Below are 18,316 nucleotides of genomic sequence, written 5' to 3'. Positions count from 1 at the left end.
GAAAAAAGCACTCAGGGATGAAATGTTTTTAAAATATGAATCACATTGTAAGCTTTCTTCTGTGATTTATAAAAGCTATCTCACTAGGTATGCACTATGCACTCAGAAAAACAAGAAAGAAAAAATAAGAGAAGGCTATGGGAAGGATTCTTCTGATAGCCTCTTACAGTACACCTGTGAGTTCAAGGGGAACTCTATTTAAGGTATGTGATACAATGCAAGAGAAAGGAGAATAACCTTCTGCAAATTTGTGCATATTATAAAAACAGCTAATTTTCAGATAAAGAAAATATGAGCATGCATAGCTGGTGAAAATCTCTGTCTTTTTTGTTTTTCCCAGTGATGGATGAAGAAAATGAATTGATGGAACAAATTTGTAAGAATATATTTATATAACCAGCAAATGGTCAACCTCTCAAATAGCAATCATGAAGCTGTATAAAAATATTCTGGGATGAGTGAGAATGTTGAAAGGTGTGATGCTGATCAAGTTGCACTGTGTTTATAAATTGCTTTGTCCTTTGGACAACTACCTAAAGATAATAAAATAAAAATAACATTAAAATTCTATTTTAATTGTATCAAAGTTAAAAATATGATTGTGTTTATGTACATATGTGTATATCTATATGAATGTAAAAAAATTGTCATGAATTAAAATGCATTGATTCTTGCCAGTCAATATTTCACCTTGCCCTTATACTTTTGTAGAATACATGCTTGTTCCATAAAACCAATCATCTTTACCATTCTTTAAAACTCAAGTTCTCTTTCTTATAACTGGGGTCATAAAATTGTAAAATAATGTATCTGTTTTAGTAGTTTTAGATTTCAAAAGAAAAATGCAAAATAACATATCCTTTCTTACCAACAGTTTTGCCTATTTATTCTTTCTATGCACTTTCTATGTTTGTTGCAGTAGAACCAATATTAATACAATAATACAGTCTCAAGTCTATAGTTTAATGTACACTTTACACTTTGAGTGGTATAATTCCAAGGTTTTATCAAATGTACACTACATGATGATATAAAAGTTTGTTAGTTTTACTGTCATAAAATTCCCAAATGTAGCTAGGCACTGATGGCTCACACCTGTAAACCTAGCTACTCAGGAGGTGGAGATCTGAGGATCAAGGTTCAAAACCATCCCAGGGAAGGAAAGTCTATGAGACTCATGTCCAGTTAATCACCTGAACACTGGAAGTGGCGCTGTGGCTCAAGTGGTAGAGTGGTAGCCTTGAGCTGAAGAGTTCAGGGACAGCACTCATGCCCAGTGTTCTAGCATCACCACAAAAACAAAACAAAACAAAAAAACCCACAAAACAAATCTCATCTATTCATTCATTCCCATTGCTTGACTCCAACTTCTCACGACCATGATCTTCATACTCACTGTTTTGCCTCTTCCAGAATGCTATATTACTTGAGCCATACAGTGTATAAATAATTTCATCACTTAGTGACATATCTGTAAAGACCATTTGTGACTGGCTACTTCATTTACTTCTATTGGTAAATAAAGTTCTTCAGTAGGACCTGTACCAGAGTATGTTTGTTCATTGACCTAGAAAGACAAAATCAGTTAACTATCAGTTTTGTCAATTATGAATGAAATCACTATGAACATTTATGAATAATTTTTTGTAGATATTAGTTTCAATACATTAGTTATGTACCCAGCAGTACAATTGCTGGATCCTGAGAACTAACATTGTTAATTGTTGAGACCCTGAGAATAACATTTTGTTTATGAAATTTTACTGCCAGTTAGAATTTAAAGCTAAAAATGAAGTTTAAAACTAAGTTACTGAGAACTGACTAAAATAATTTTCAAACTGCAGAAGTAATTTTGCCCTTGAAATTAAATATAATTCCCATAAATTGTCTGTTTTCAATTATTACTGAAGGACATGATCTCATATGAGGTATTCCTTTATATTAAAGTTCATACTTTGTGACTTTTGTTCTAGAAAGCAAATAGAAATAATTATAACCTCTAAATTCCAATATGTTTTTCTTTTCTTTTTTTGTTTTTCAGCTGTAACTCCAGACAGGATCCAATGAGGAGTTTTACCATCTCATCTCTGGGGTTTTTTGTTTGTTTGTTTGTTTTGTTTTGTTTTGTTGTTTTATTTAGATTTCCTTTTCCCTTCTGTGTTAACCCCTTAAGGCACAGGTCAACCTTCAAAGGGCACAGGAAAGGGCTTCCAATAAGTTTAATAGATTGCTATTTCACAACTTTTACTGCCTTTTAAATATTTAGAAATACCTTATAAGGCTAATTATTTTATTGCTGAGAGTTAAGAAATATAATCCACATTATTAGATTAAATCCGATTTCAGATAAATTCAATTATATGAGATTTGTTAGTTTGCCTATCATAAAATTCCAGCTACATACTTATAATTAACTAAAATATAACCAATTTTTTGTGTGAGTGTGCTGGTACTGGGGCTTGAACTCAAGGCTTGGGCACTGACCCTGAGTTATTTGGCTCAAGGCTAACACTCTACCAACTGTGCCACAGTTCCACTTCGAGGATTTTGGGGGGGGGGTGGTCATTAATTGGAGATAAGAGTCTCATAGACTTTACTGCTTGACCTGGCTTTGAGCTGAAATTCTCAAATCTTAGCCTCCTGAGTAGTTAGAATTACATTTGTGAGCCAAAGGTGCCTGACAACCAAATAATTTTAAAAATTTAAGTAACTTTATGAGAAATTCATAAGTTAATAGATTTTTTAATCATTGGATTGTAATGATTTATTGCCACTGTAATATTTAGTTATAAAAATTCAACACACAAATACAGAGTTCCCATGAAAAAATAGTTCAGCTATTTTACTTACCTAATTTATCTAATCAGATAACAAAGTGCAAGTAGAACATCTGGGATAAACAGAGAAATACCTTATACATAGTGAAACATTTTCTGCTTACTCTTAACCTATACTGAAATGTATGAAATATTTAACTTTCCTGAAAGCTGTATAAGTGGAAAACATAAGTGATATGGGGATAGATACATTTTTGTAAGGATTACAGAATCCTAAAATATCATTTTAATGAGTAGAAATAATATTACATATTTAGTACATAAGTTTGATAAAATTAGATTTTAAATAATGGAGTAGTTTTGATGAAGTAAATTATGTAGCTTAGCACTGTCTTCTTTCCTTCCATAAATACTATGATGGGCCAAAACCTCCAAAATTGTGAGCTAAAATAAATCTCTCCTCCATTAATTTGCTCTGGTATTTTTTTCATGGTCATGTATACCTGAATAACATACAGAAGAGAAATCAGAACAAAAGTGAAGGACTCAGGAAGACATAAGGAAATCTGAGATTAATTCAGTAGATGGGCAGAACAGAGATAAAACTGGGATTTTAAGCAAAGCAAATAAGAAATTTTCATGTATAATTACATGATTGAATTTAGACTTTGTAGGCTATTTAAGCTGAACTTATTATTATACATAGTTGATAATATTCTCTATTACTAACTTTTGTTTTTTGCATTTAATAAACCAAACTATACAATTTAAAACATATTCAGGTAGAATTTATATTAATATAATTTATTTATTATTACTTTCATTAAGTTTACAACATTCAAACATAGAGAATAAAATAGTTTTATTGTCTGAATAATAAAGATAATTACATTATCCATACTCACAGATTGCTTTTTAAATATAAAGGACTCCTTAATTCTTTTTCCAATAATTATTGTGCTTTCTGCAAATAAAGCAATGGTTCTAAATGTAGGTATAGTTGCGTTTGATATTAAGTAATATGGTTGCCCTTGGATTTTCTTAAGCCCACAACTGATTAAAATGCGACTTTCTAATTTGGTGATAGGTTTCCATATTTAGTGAGATTTATAATTTTTGTTATTCAGTCACACCTGGACATCATTGACTTAAAAAGTAATATCCTTAGAAAGATATTTTCTATCTTATTTGTAGTAATTGAAATATTGTTATGTTAACATCAGTATTATTTTTCCTTAATGAAGAAGTAAAATTCTTCTATCTACCTTGACATGTAAACATAGTAACACACTTTTAAAAGTACATGTAAAAAGCAAGGGAGCCGGGCGCCGAGGACATGGACAGCTGGGGCCCCCGCTGCCACCAAACCATCCCTGCCGGAGCCTGCCGGCAGCGAAAAAAAATCCTGATTGAGGGGGAGAGGATTAAAGAAAAAGAAAAGTACAAGACAAGAGACAAAAGACAAAAAACAAAAGATGGGGTTTGGGAGATCTGCAGCTCAAGACTGCAGCCCTGTTTATTTTTAACTTCCAGCTTATATGCAGTTTAGGAACCAGAGAATAGCATAGGGTTACTGAAGTTTAAGAAAACAAGAAGCTTTGAAGTCATTAATAACACGTGGCAGTAAAGACAAAATAAGGTTGAATAGTTAACATAAATCAGACTCTTGTGCTGTCTTTTAAGTAAGCCATATCCTTGCACATTTCTTGAGATAACAACATAGCCAGAGGTCAGGATGAACTTTGCTGTTGGATCCCTACAACACCCCATCCTGGAAAATCTCACAGCATCATGGGACACACACACACACACAATCTAGGACCTGTAAGTTCCCCATTGCCCCCACCCACCAAACAGGAGAACAGCTCTGGCAGAGACCCAAAACTTGATGTAGAGCTCATCACAAGGGAACAAAGAAACTAGAGCTCCCTCCCTACCCCTCCCCATCCTGAGAGAAAAAAAGAGCCCCATATCAGGTGGCTCTAGGACCCTACAGCTCCTGGGAGAACACAGGAGCTGGCAGTGGGCAGAGCAACTCCCAACAAACTGGCAGGGGAAACACATTAGGCCAGCATCCCCCAAAGCCCCAGCTTGGAGCCTGAATCTGCGCACACCAGTCCCCCTATCAGGAACCCGGGGACGGTAGGCATTTGAACTCCACTTTAGGCGCCCTGTTTTCCAGGGACTTTTTGAACAACAGACGCAGCCTTGCTGGTGTGCAGTACCAGCCCAGCAGGGTTACCTGGGCCCGAGCACACAACCCCGTCACAGAGGAGGCCATGGGCACCAACCCACACCCAGACACCTGAACCTGCTGGGGGCCACACATACTGTACCCACAGCAGAATCATGAGAGTACACAAGCACCCTCCAACAATGGGGGGCAGCACGCACTCACAAAAGAACCACAAGAGCTCAAATGCAATTGCCCCCCTGAGGGCCCACTGGGTCAACATTCTAGCACTCCTGCAGGAGGGTCCGACACCCACTCCCCTGCGGGAGCGCACATGTGCTGTCTCTCAGCAGCAAAACACACTCTGATGGGAGCACTCCACACAGGTGAGTGGGCTACCTCACAACAGCAACACCTGTTCTGACAAGAACATTTAGCACAGGTGGGTGAGTTGCCCCCTCAGCGGCAGTACTCAATCTGAGAGGTGAGCTCTCTTGACCCACAGCAACTAGCGGGGAAAGAATCAAAAAAGAGAAAAATCTCCACACCACACTGAATCAGCAATCCACAAACCCCCAGCAGGGGACCACAAGGGTCAGCACAGTATGGCGGCAGAGCATGGTCCCACAGAGAATGCCACGGAACCTACCCACCCCTAACTGTGGTGAAGAAAACTGCCACGTTGGCAACAATCAAGATGGTCATGCTCACCCATAGGGCAGTAAGGTTCCACAGCTGAACTAAAATCTGGAGCCAGGATACAAACAAGTCCCTGCTGGTGGAGCAGCAGGAACCAGCACAAAGCCAAGCCAAGGCTGCCACCTACAGGTCCCTGAAAGGATGCAGGAGGTAATCCTTAACTGCTTTATCCCAGATACATAAATCACAAGGAAATATTACAAATTTTATGAAAGGTCAAGCCAACTTGCCAGCTCCAAAAAGCAGTATGACCGAAGAGGAAATGGAGAATAAAAAAACAACTGAGGCTAAGATAGCAGAAATGATTGAAAGCCTTGAGAACAAATTCAGAAAACAATTCCAAGGCTGGGAAGATGGCCTAGTAGCAAGAGTGCTTGCCACGTATACATGAAGCCCTGGGTTCAATTCCCCAGCACCATATACATAGAAAATGGCCAGAAGTGGCGCTGTGGCTCAAATGGCAGAGTGCTAGCCTTGAGCAAAAAGAAGCCAGGGACAGTGCTCAGGCCCTGAGTTCAAGCCCCAGGACTGGCAAAAACAAAAAACAAGAAAACAATTCCAGGAATTTAGAACGGAAGTCTTGAAGGATCTTCAGGAAGTCAAGAAAGAAATGGAGGGGCTGGGGATATAGCCTAGTGGCAAGAGTGCCTGCCTCGGATACACGAGGCCCTAGGTTCGATTCCCCAGCACCACATATACAGAAAACGGCCAGAAGCGGCGCTGTGGCTCAAGTGGCAGAGTGCTAGCCTTGAGCGGGAAGAAGCCAGGGACAGTGCTCAGGCCCTGAGTCCAAGGCCCAGGACTGGCAAAAAAAAAAAAAAGAAAGAAATGGAAGCGAAAGTAAATACAGCCTACTCCTCCTTTAAAGAAGACCTTAACATCTTGAGAAATGAAATGCATGAACAAATAGATTCAAAATACAATCATTAAAAGAAGAAATTACCACAATGAGAGCTGATCTGGCAACCATAAACAGCTCACTTGCCTCAAGGCAAACCACACTCAAAGCCACATCACAAAGAATTGATCATCTTGAATCTCAAGTCTCTCTTTTGGATGATGATTCAGCTTATAAGAACCAGAAGATTATCTCACTCCAAGAAACTGTCAAACTCCAGGGCAGACTAATCCAGGAGATAGTGGACAGGAAGAAGAGATATAATCTGTGTATTAGCAGAATAGATGAAAGAGAGGAGTATCAGAGCAGAGGGATACAACACATAGTCAGTAGAATTATAACAGAGAATTTCCCCAATCTCAAAAGGGAAAACCTCACCCAGATAACAGAAGCATATAGAATGCCTAGCAGACCAGACCCTAGAAGAAACACCCTCAGACACATCAAAGTCAAGGCCTCAGTTTTCAACAAGGAAGAACATATTCTGAATGCAGTCAAAACAAAGAATTATACTACGGCGGAAAAAAGATTAGAATCATTGCAGACCTCTCCACACACACTTATAATGTATGAAGAGCCTGGAAGAACATAATCCAAGTCCTGCAGGCAAACAACTGTGAACCCAGACCGAGATACCCAGCAAAATTAGAATTTACTTTCGAGGGAAAAACCAGATCTTTCCATAGCAAAGATAAACTAAAGGAATATCTGAACAAACAAGCAGCCTTACAGCAAATTCTAAGAGGAGAACCCCACCCAACAGAAAATATACAAGACCTTGAGACAGAAATAGAAATTACAATAGCCAGAGCCCAATAGAAAGAGCAGCACAATAAAGGCAAGAAAGAAGGGAGAGGAAACATAGCCTAACAGGAAAATGGAAGGGAAAAAAAAAACCACACCTATCCAAGATCTCTTTGAATACAAATGGTTTAAACTCTCCAATAAAGAGGAGCAGATTGATAGAGTGGATCGTAAAAAAAAAATGTTATCTGTCATCTTCAAGAGACTCATCTTGGGGCTGGGAATATGGCCTAGTGGCAAGAGTGCTTGCCTCCTACACATGAAGGTCTCGGTTCGATTCCCCAGCACCACATATATGGAAAAAGGCCAGAAGGGGCGCTGAGGCTCAGGTGGCAGAGTGCTAGCCTTGAGCAGGAAGAAGCCAGGGACAGTGTTCAGGCCCTGAGTCCAAGGCCCAGGACTGGCAAAAAAAAAAAAAAAAAAAAGAGAGAGACCCATCTCATATCAAGTGACAAAAACAGGCTCTGAATGAAAGGATGGAGCAAGATCTTCCAAGCAAACATACCTACTAAAATGGCAGTGGTAGCCATCCTGATTTCAGACAAGCTAGACTTCTCATTAAAATCAGTTCAAAAAGATAAAGAAGGACACTACATTTTAATACAAGGAAAAATCCAGAATCAAGATTTCACCATGATAAATTTATACTCACTGAACAAAAGAGGCCCTACATATGCCAAACAAATTCTTTCAGAACTACAGAACAAGATAGACCCAAGTACAACCATGGTGGGGGATTTTAATATTCGTCTCTCTCCAAGAGATAGATCCAACACCCAGAGGATTAGCTAGGGAGCCGAAGACCTAAGTAACACCATATCCCACATGAATCTGACAGATCTGTACACAGAGCTTTTCACCCTACAGAGACCCAATACACATTCTTCTCAGCAGCCCATGGAACATACTCCAAAACAGATCATGTTAGTCTACATAAAGAACCTCAGCAAATATAAGAGTATTCACATTATCCCATGTATTCTATCTGATCACAGTGGAATCAAGGTAACCCTCAGTAACAAAGTATATCACAGAAACTACACAAATGCTTGGAGGCTAAACCCCACACAGTTATCTAACACTTGGGTCACAGAGCAAATTAAGGACGAAATTAGGAATTCATAAGCCACAATGACAATGAAAATACATCACGAAGAAACCCATGGGATACAGCAAAGGCAGTGCTGAGGGAAAAGATCATTGCCCTCAGCTCAGACATTAAAAGAATGGAAACAGATCAGGTAAATAACTTCATGATGCAGATAAAACGACTGGAAAAACAAGAAAAAATTGAATCTAAAACGACTAGGTGGAGAGAGATCACAAAGATTAAAGAAGAGATAAATATAGTTGAAAATAGAAAGACCAATCAACAAATAAATAAAACTAAAAGCTGGTTCTTTGAGAAAAATAAATAAAATTGACAGGCCCCTTGCAAGACTTACAAAAAAAAAAAAAAAGAAGAGTAGGGATTCATATCCGTAAGATCATGGACTCCACCGGAAAAATTACAACAAATACACAGGATATTCAAACAATTATAAGGAATTATTATCAGAAACTTTACTCACTAAAGAACAAAAATTTTACAGAAATGGATCAATTCTTAGAGAAGTATAAACTGCCTAAACTGAATCAGGAAGAAATAAATCAACTAAATAAACCAATAACTTACAGCGAGATACAGGAGGTAATCAAGAGCCTCCCAACAAACAAAAGCCCAGGCCCAGATGGATTCAACAATGAATTCTATAAAACCTTCAGTGAGGAGCTAATACCAATGCTCCTCAAATTCTTCCATGAAATAGAAACAGAATGAGAAATCCCCAACTCATTCTATGAAGCTAATATTATACTCATCCCCAAACCAGGCAAAGACCCACCAAAAAAAAAAAAAAAAGAAGAAGAATTACAGACCAATATCACTAATGAACACAGACGCAAAGTTCCTCAACAAAATAATAGCTAACAGGACTCAGAAACTGATCAAGAAAATTATACATCACGATCAAGTAGGCTTCATCCCACCGATGCAAGGACAGTTCAACATCTGCAAATCAATCAACATAATTCACCACATCAACAGAGCTAAGACCAAGAACCACATCATCATCCCAGCCGATGCCCAAAAAGCCTTTGACATGATACAACTCCCACGCATGTTAAAAGCCCTGGAGAGAAGAGGAATAGAGGGAACATTCTTTAAAACAATAAAAGCCATATACAATAGACCAACCGATAATATCATATTAAATGGGGGGAAACTAAAACCATTTTCCCTAAACTCAGGAACAAGACAAGGAGGCCCACTCTCCCTGCTTCTATTCAACAAAATGCTGGAATCCCTAGCCATAGCAATAAGGCAAGAGGAGGACATCAAAGGGATCCATATTTGCAAAGAAGAAATCAAACCATCCCTATTCGCAGAAGACATGATCTTATATCTGAAGGACCCAGAAACCTCAGTCACCAAACTCCTAGAACTAATAAACCATTTTGCCAAAGTAGCAGGATACAAAATCAACCCACAAAAATCAGCAGCTTTCCTGTACACCAGCAATGTACAAGCAGAAAAGGAAATTATGGAAAAAATATCATTTTCAGTAGCTAAAACACAAATGAATTATCTAGAGATTAACCTAACTAAAGACATGAATGACCTATTTAATGAGAAGTATAAAATCTAAAAAGGGAAATCAAAGAGGACACAAGGAGATGGAAAGACCTCCCATGGTCATGGGTAGGCAGAATCAATATAGTGAAAATGGCCATATGGCCCAAAATGTTACACAAATTCAATGCAATCCCTATCAAGATCCCAGCTACATTCTTCACTGAAATAGAGAAAACAACCCCAAAACTCATATGGAACTCATATGGAACCGCAAAAGACAAACAGCAATAGCCAAAGCAATCCTAGACAAAAGAAGCAGCACAGGAAGAATCACAATACCAGACTTCAAGCTCTATTATAGAGCCCTCATAACAAAAACAGCCTGGTATTGGTATAAAAACAGACCTGAAGACCAATGGCATAGAATAGAAGACCCAGAAATAAAGCCGCATTCTTATAGTCAGCTGGTATTTGACAAAGGAGCTAAAGAGAGACTTCACAGGACAAGAGATAAAAATGGCAAAGAAACATATGAGGAAATGTTCAACATCCCTGGCAGTAAAGGAAATGTAAATAAAAACAACCGTGGGATACCACCTTACTCTAGTTAGAATGGCTTATACTCTGAACTCAGTTAACAACAAATGCTGGAGGGGATGTGGGGAAAGAGGAACCCTTCTCCACTGCTGGTGGGAGTGCAAATTAGTACAACCACTTTGGAGAACAGTATGGGGGTTCCTCAAAACCTCAGCATAGACATGCCCTATGACCCAGCCATACCACACCTACGCATCTATCCTGAACAACAAGCCTCAGGAAGACATGAAGACATCTGCACATCCATGTTTATTGTTGAACAATTCACAATAGCCAAAATATGGGAACAACCCAGATGCCCCACTACAGATGAATGGATAAAAAAAATGTGGTACCTATACACAATGGAATACTACATAGCAATTAGAAATGATAAAATATTGGTATTCACAGGGAAATGGTCAGAACTTGAACAAATAATGTTGAGCAAGACAAGCCTAGAACACACAGAACAAAGGGGCATGGCCTCATTGATATATGACTGTTAGGGTGTGTCGGGGGGGAACAGTAGAGACCAGGTCTGCAAAACAACAAACTTCTTTTCAAATAGTATTTCCACAAGTTTGGGTCAGAGACCTTACATTATGTATCTAAAACCAAACAACTCTTAAGCATAAAAAGGTCTAGAATAGACCTATCAGTGGATCACAATAGCTCAACAGCTATGTACAGCTGATCATATAAGACGAGAATAAGCAAAAACAACTCCAAGAGAAGGACACAAAAGGATTCTATTGTTGACATTACATTTAAAGTTCTAGATGAATTTCCTTTGGCGTACCCTACGTGGTTACTGTATATGATTTTGGTACACTGGATATTGTATACATGCCTACCTGATCTAGGGAAGGGAAAGAAAAACAAGGGTGTAAGATATCACAAGGAATGTACTCACTGCCTTATTATGTAACTATACCCCTTTTGCACAACACCTTGTCAACAAACTTTAATTAATAAAATAAATAAATAAATAAAAATAAAATTACATGTAGACTGTATCATTTAAGTGATTTCAAAATCTAATGTTCTAGTAGATGTTTTCTTTCTCTTTGAGAGAAGATATTATGTTATTATATGCCAATTACAAGTTTTTAATATCAATGTTAGTTTTATAGGAGGAAAAGTTTCTATATATGGAATATATATGAATGTGCATATATGTATGGAATATGTATATTAATAATTTATTAATATTTATTACAAATCAATAATAATGATCATCACTCAGTAAGCTATTTCTAGTAACCTGAAATCTTTTTTTTATTTGTCAAAGTGTGGTACAGAAGGGTTACAGATTCATATGAAAGGCAGTGAGTACATTTCTTGTTCTACTTGTTACCTCCTCCCTCATTTCTCATCCCCCTTCCTCTTCCCTCTTCCCCTCTCCCCCGAAGAGTTGTGCAGTTGATTACAACAAATGGTTTTGTAAGTGTTGCTTTCTGAATGGTTTGTCTTTTTGTCCTTTGTCTCTCAATTTTCCTATTTCCCCTCCCTTTCCCAGTTCTAATACCCGTATAAACAGTATCCAGGGTTCGCAGATGAGAAACAGTGGTGGTGGGCGGGGGGTGGGGAGGGTGGGGGGTGTACAACCACAGGAAAGGAATACAAGAGAAACAAAACTAAAAAAAAAACAATCAAACAAACGAACAAGGAAAAATGTACGAGTTCACATGGCATGTTGAAAATAATTACAACAATGGTATAACTCTTGTTGAAATATTTTAACGTTGAAAACATAGAGGAAACTTATTTCTCTTGTTTTATACATCTATGCCTGTATCTTCAAGTGTTTTCCCCACATTTTTCTGCACTACTTTCATATTTTCAAGTCTTACATGAAAGGCTTTAATTCATTTTGTGTAGATTTTTGTACAAGTTGAGAGCTATGGATCTAATGATCTACCTGTATTTTTTCAGTATTCTCAACAACATTTTTGGGGTGTCTTTTCGTCAACATATATTTTAGGAAACTTTATTGAAAAAAGTTGTAATTGTAGAGGCTTATTTCTGGGTCTTCTATTCTATTTTATTGGTCCATCTGCCTGCTTCTGTGCCAAAACTATGCTGGCTTTTGTTGTTATTGTTATTATTTTGTCTTTCATTGTTGCTTTTGTTTTCACAATGGCTCTGTCATATGATTTAGAGAGCTTTGTTGACTGGTATCACAATACTACCAGCATTGCTTTTTACACTTAGGATTGCTTTGGTTAATCTGCATCTTTTGTACTTCCATATGAATTTCAGGATTGAATTTTCTCTTATGGGTTTTTATAGATGTTGCATCAGGTCATTCATTAAATTTTAAGAAGGTTCTAGGCATTTCTCAGTATTAATTCTGCTTATCCATGAGCATGAGAGGTCTATCCAGCTTTTAATGTCTTAGCCTGTTTCTTTCCTGAAGACCTTCTTCTTTTTAAATAATAATACTCATTGCAGGATCTTTTACCTCATTGGGTTTTTACTCCTAGATACTTTTTTTGAGAGAATTTTTATAGGGATTGTTTTCATGATTTCTTTTTCAGTCTGTTAATTTTTAATGTATAGCTGTATGGGATTGTATCACTTTTAACCAGGATACTTCAACTTATTCCTTTTGTATTCATATATCATGTCTTTCTACTCCTTTCTTATCACCATGGCAAGAATTAAAGCAGAATATCAAGTGAGTGTGGGAAAATGGGCATATTTTTCTCATTCGAATTCAGAGAAAATGCTTTTAGTCTCTCTGTACTGAATATGATTTTATCCATAGGTTTTCATGTGCAGCATTTAGTGTATTGTGCCATTTTCCTTCTATTTGTAGTTTCTTTAAGGCTTCTCTCATAAATGGTTATTGAATTTTATTAAAGGTTTCTTTTTGTATTATTTGAGGCAAAATGTGCTTTCTTTGTCTATATTCTGTTATATGAGTAATTTTATTTATTGATTTGAGTGAACTTCATTGCATTTGTAGAATGAAATCAATCTTGTCGATGCATATAATCTTTTTAACGTGTTATTGAATTAAGCTTGAAAGTATTTCATTAAAATTTTTGGCATGTTTTCATCAAGGAACTTATTGTATAAAAGTTTTGTTTTTGTGTCTCTGTCTGATACAAGTATGAGGGTATTAATGGCTTCATTATTATCTTAATAGAGTTTTTCCTTTTTGGTCTTAGGGAATAGTTTCAGGAGCATTGTTATTCATTCGTTTTTAGATATATATTATAATTGAGCAGTAAATCCATCCAGTTCTGGCTATTCTTGGAGATATTTTATTACTGCCTCAATGCCATTGCTTATTATAGAGCTGTTTATGTTCTTTATGTACTCTTTGTTCAATTTTGATAGGTCATCTGCCTCTAAATATATCTCCTTTGCTTTCAGATTTTCCATGTTTTGAATGTAGATTTTCAAAATTGTACTAGTCCTCTTAATGTTATAGTTATTTATTATAATAGTTTCTTTTTCATCTCAAAATTTATTAATTTGTGTTTCTCACTTTTAAAATTTGGCTACTGGTTTGTCAATCTTGTTTATGTGTTCAAATATGTATCTCTATGATTTATTGATTTTTTTGTTATTATTTTGGTTTCCATTTAATTATTTTTGCCCTGATCTTAATTTTTTCCTTCTATATATTGTTTTAGCAATATAAACCAAAATAGTGAAAAATATGTGCCTATAGACATTGCAATTGGTTATATATGTTTAACTTAATATATTTAATTAATTCCTTATAGCATTTCTTTGATCTTTTGTAATATTCTTGAAGACCATGAAATACTAAATGCAATGTGTATTTATATAAAGTGCATTGAAGAGAAATTTTTAACTAGAAGTAGTATGCAAATAAGATAGTACAAAACATGTTAGTTATAAAACCCAAAATTTTTGTTTTTATTAAAAACATAAAATGGAATTGAATTGTTGAATTCAAATTACATTCATTGACACCAATAGATACTATATCATATAAGATTTCTCCTTAACCCATAAAGTAATTATGAGAAATACTTTTGGATTTACTTTGTCTGTAGCTATTTTTTCTAATTTTATATCTGCTGCTATGAAAAAGGAGCAACTGATATAGTTTACCTTTGCTTCTATCCCTTCATTCTGCCAAATGTAGTTATGCATATTTTTAGTTTTACATTTTAAATTATTTATAAATATCATGTGCATTAGTGCTATTCATGAATATTTCTGGTGCTGTGATTCCCAAATATCTGGCAATGTCACACTTTCTATTCTTTTGTCCTTAGGTTACTATAACAAAATATCACAAACTGTGTGGCTTGAAGAGCAGGAACTGATTATGTACAGTCTGGCTACAGAAAGCCTAAGATCAGAGGGCTCTTTTCATGGCTTGCCTTCTCACTGAGGTTTCCATAAGGTCTTTCCTTGATTTCATTTCATGGGCTGAACTAGGAAGACTTGTTCCACTCCTCAAGCCAGCAGTCCTACCAGATTAAAAAAAACACAAAACAACCCACCTTATTATTGTATTTTATCTTAATTACCTTTTAAAAGTCCTATCTACAAATAAAGTTATGTTGATGCCTGGGACCTCAAAATATGAAGTTGGGGAGAAACAAATCTCTGATCAAATGTAATGGACACTCATGAGTTTCCTAGTTAAAAACAAACAAAAATAGTAAGAGAAATTCTTACTATTGCACCAGGAGTGACAGTTCTAAGGAAATGAATCTTTCCTCAGGCTGCTGCTCCACGGCCCATCACAGGGAGAACCAGGGGTGACTTGGCTGTATGATAAACTTGCAGTAGAAACAAGTGATGTTTGCTGTGTTAAGATAGCGAGACGTTGGGGCAAATATTACTACAATATAGTGGGATACACACACTAAACCACATAATTTGTATTTTGCAAAACTTTGAGCTGTATAATTGAATGAATTGAATAAATTCCATGTCATCACTACTTTACATACATCTCTAACATTAATTAATTTAACAATGTATTTAATTTCTTTAGTCATTCAAAAATCAAATATTCAAGGGCATGGTATTTCTTTCTGAGACAATCTTATTTTGGTTATTTTATACATATCTCTACTCTTTTTTTTTGCATTAAGATCTGTTCAGGAAAAGTTGGAGAACAATCTATTATTTGTCCACTCCTTGGTACATTTCTGATAAAAGGAGCATGGATGCTTAAATTCTTTTTATTGAGAAGTATTTTATACTTGTAGAAAAATGCACAAAAGGTAAATGATAGTGTAATGAGGAATTAAAAACCAAACTTTTAGATTGAAAAATGGAACACACTTTGGGTTATAGCTTGCCCATAAAAAGTCCTTTCAACATTATTTTACTATACTCCCTCCAAAATTAGAGCATAATACTCATATCTTCTATGGTTACTACTTTGATTTTTTTCATACTTTATTTCCTCTGCATATGGTCTTTTATTCATATAACAATGCTTAATATTCAAGAACTGGGAAACAAAAAGAGCAAATTTATCCATTACCCATTAAAAAAAGGGGTTAGTAATTGCACACAGGAAAAATTGTTATTTTAATGAAAATTACATCCTTTGTCAATGGTAGAATTTAGACAGAACACATAAAAGTTACTTAAGTGTAACATCTTGATGATACTGGAAGATTTATATCTCTACTTAGAGCAATTATTATTGAAAAAATCATTCTGTACATTTGATAAATTATTTTGTACATTTGGAAACCATAAGATATATGTTTTAGTAAAACATGAGTGATATTTTTCACAAGAAATTTATACCCTTCCTTCCAATATATAAATATTTATTTTTATCTTGGGGAATTGTATTGTGATTTAAATTGTTCAGGCTATTACTACTGTAATGATAGAAAACAGCACTTGGTAAAATTAGAAATAAAATATGACTATTTCCTATTTTAAAAATAAAGATGTTTTTAATATGAGATTAAATTCATGTAAGTTTTGAAAAAACTTTGAAAAAATAGATCTCTTCATAAAAGTATTTTCCCCCCCTCAAAAGACTACCACTCTATGTCCCTAAACAATTATTATAAAATGTTAAACAATTACTCTAAAATAATTTTTGTTCTTCTTGAGGATGTTCTGAGGATGTTTTGTATCTTAGCATAATTTAAGAGAAAATGGTTTTTGAATATGTTAATACAACTTATTGGCAATGTTAGCTTTACCTTTATTGTGACCAATTGGCTGACTAATAAAGGACAATTTATTTAAATCTTTGGGATACATTCAGGAAGTAAAATTTGAAAGCCTTCATGGTAGTATAAACTTTTATAGAATTTCTAATACTTGCTATGTGATTCAGATTTTCCTTTCAGGTTTACATATCCAGCATATTCCTCATGGATCAAGTCTTCTTGAAAGCAATTTTATTATGTTAATAAATCATGTATATTCTTAATAGTTCAATTCCTCTGGAAAATATTAAATTTCTCCTAAAAGAATATTTTAGCAACTCACAAAGTTTCCCACTTAACATACTTAGTACGTGGAAATTTTTCTTTTCTGTCTGACCTTTACAAGAGCACAAATTTAAAGCTTTAAATACTGAATGTCAAAATACTTTCCTGGAGGCATAAGGAGCTCATGCAGCATAGTTATTACAAAGCTCACATACTTTTCTAAAGTTTCTGCTCTTGAAAATAAAAGGTTAAACACACTTTTCACAATGCACAAGCCAAGCAGTGACAAATGGGAGGGCATGATTTTTAACCTCTTTTTTTTTTGTAATGTTAGAGAAATATTATAGTGAATAAAACATTTTAAATGGGAAATGTTACCCAAAGTTTTGTGTCTGTCATGATATGTTATATTCTGGTAGTACAGAAACAAATTTGGAATAATTAGTACATATAAGACTCACAAATAGAATTTAATTGCAAAACAAAATTGAGGTAAAGGACAAATGGAAACTGTTTACTATTCATATTCAGGATTGGCCAGTCCAGGTTTTTATTGTGTGGAACATGTAATATACACCTATTGTACATTTTAAGTAGAATTCCATTGAGGACTTGTCTTCTATTTTTGTCCATAGTAACTAGAATATTTCTTAAAAGATTGATGATTTTCAATTCTAAATAATTAGCTTCATGATTGAATATGAAGATTTTTGCTATTGAAATATTATAGGAGACTAGACTGTTTTCTTTCTTCTTTGTAGAAGTGAAAGTGACCCTCTTATAGACAGATAGTCAAGTGCTGACTATGGATAAATAGTTCTTATTCATGGAGACATTAATGACAGTTCTTAGGCTTTCAAGTATCAGGCTGGAAAATTATTTTGAATGATTGTGAAGTGATACAGAATAGAATGTAAAAAGGTAAGAATATTCAACTAGAGTTGACCATAAGGTCAACCATGAGGTTTTTAATAGTGTGAAAAATGAAAATTATGGGCATCAAAACAAAGAACTTGGTGCAAATATATTCTAAAAAGGACAATCCATCAAATCCTGTGAACAGGGTGTCATTCTCGCAAGCCAAACTCTTTAGAGGGTGTATATTATTTAACTTTTGTATATGGTAAATTGTCCAATACAAATATCAATAGAAGTATTTGGATTCCAAACTTGGTATGATTAAATAAATGTGATTTACCTCATCAGTAATTTTTATTTTGTTAAGATGATATTTCCCTATTAATATTTCTAATTTTCAAATGGATTTCACCTTATTTTACACTTTATAAATACACTCATAGAAAATACTAAAATATGTTTGTGGCATAATCATTTTATTGAATTACAATAAAATCTTGAAGCATC

General features: G+C 35.2%; 1 non-coding gene across 1 annotated transcript; it reads right to left on the bottom strand.

The window, feature by feature from the left end:
- Positions 1–2,039: 2,039 nt before the first annotated feature.
- LOC125350958 lies at positions 2,040–2,198 on the bottom strand. The gene has a single exon (XR_007210863.1). It is a non-coding gene; the product is annotated as a small nucleolar RNA SNORA26 (small nucleolar RNA).
- Positions 2,199–18,316: the final 16,118 nt, after the last annotated feature.

The sequence above is a fragment of the Perognathus longimembris genome, chromosome 4, assembly GCF_023159225.1.
Source record: "Perognathus longimembris pacificus isolate PPM17 chromosome 4, ASM2315922v1, whole genome shotgun sequence".
NCBI classification, from domain to species: Eukaryota; Metazoa; Chordata; class Mammalia; order Rodentia; family Heteromyidae; genus Perognathus; species Perognathus longimembris.
This window is presented reverse-complemented; position numbering and strand designations above follow the sequence as displayed.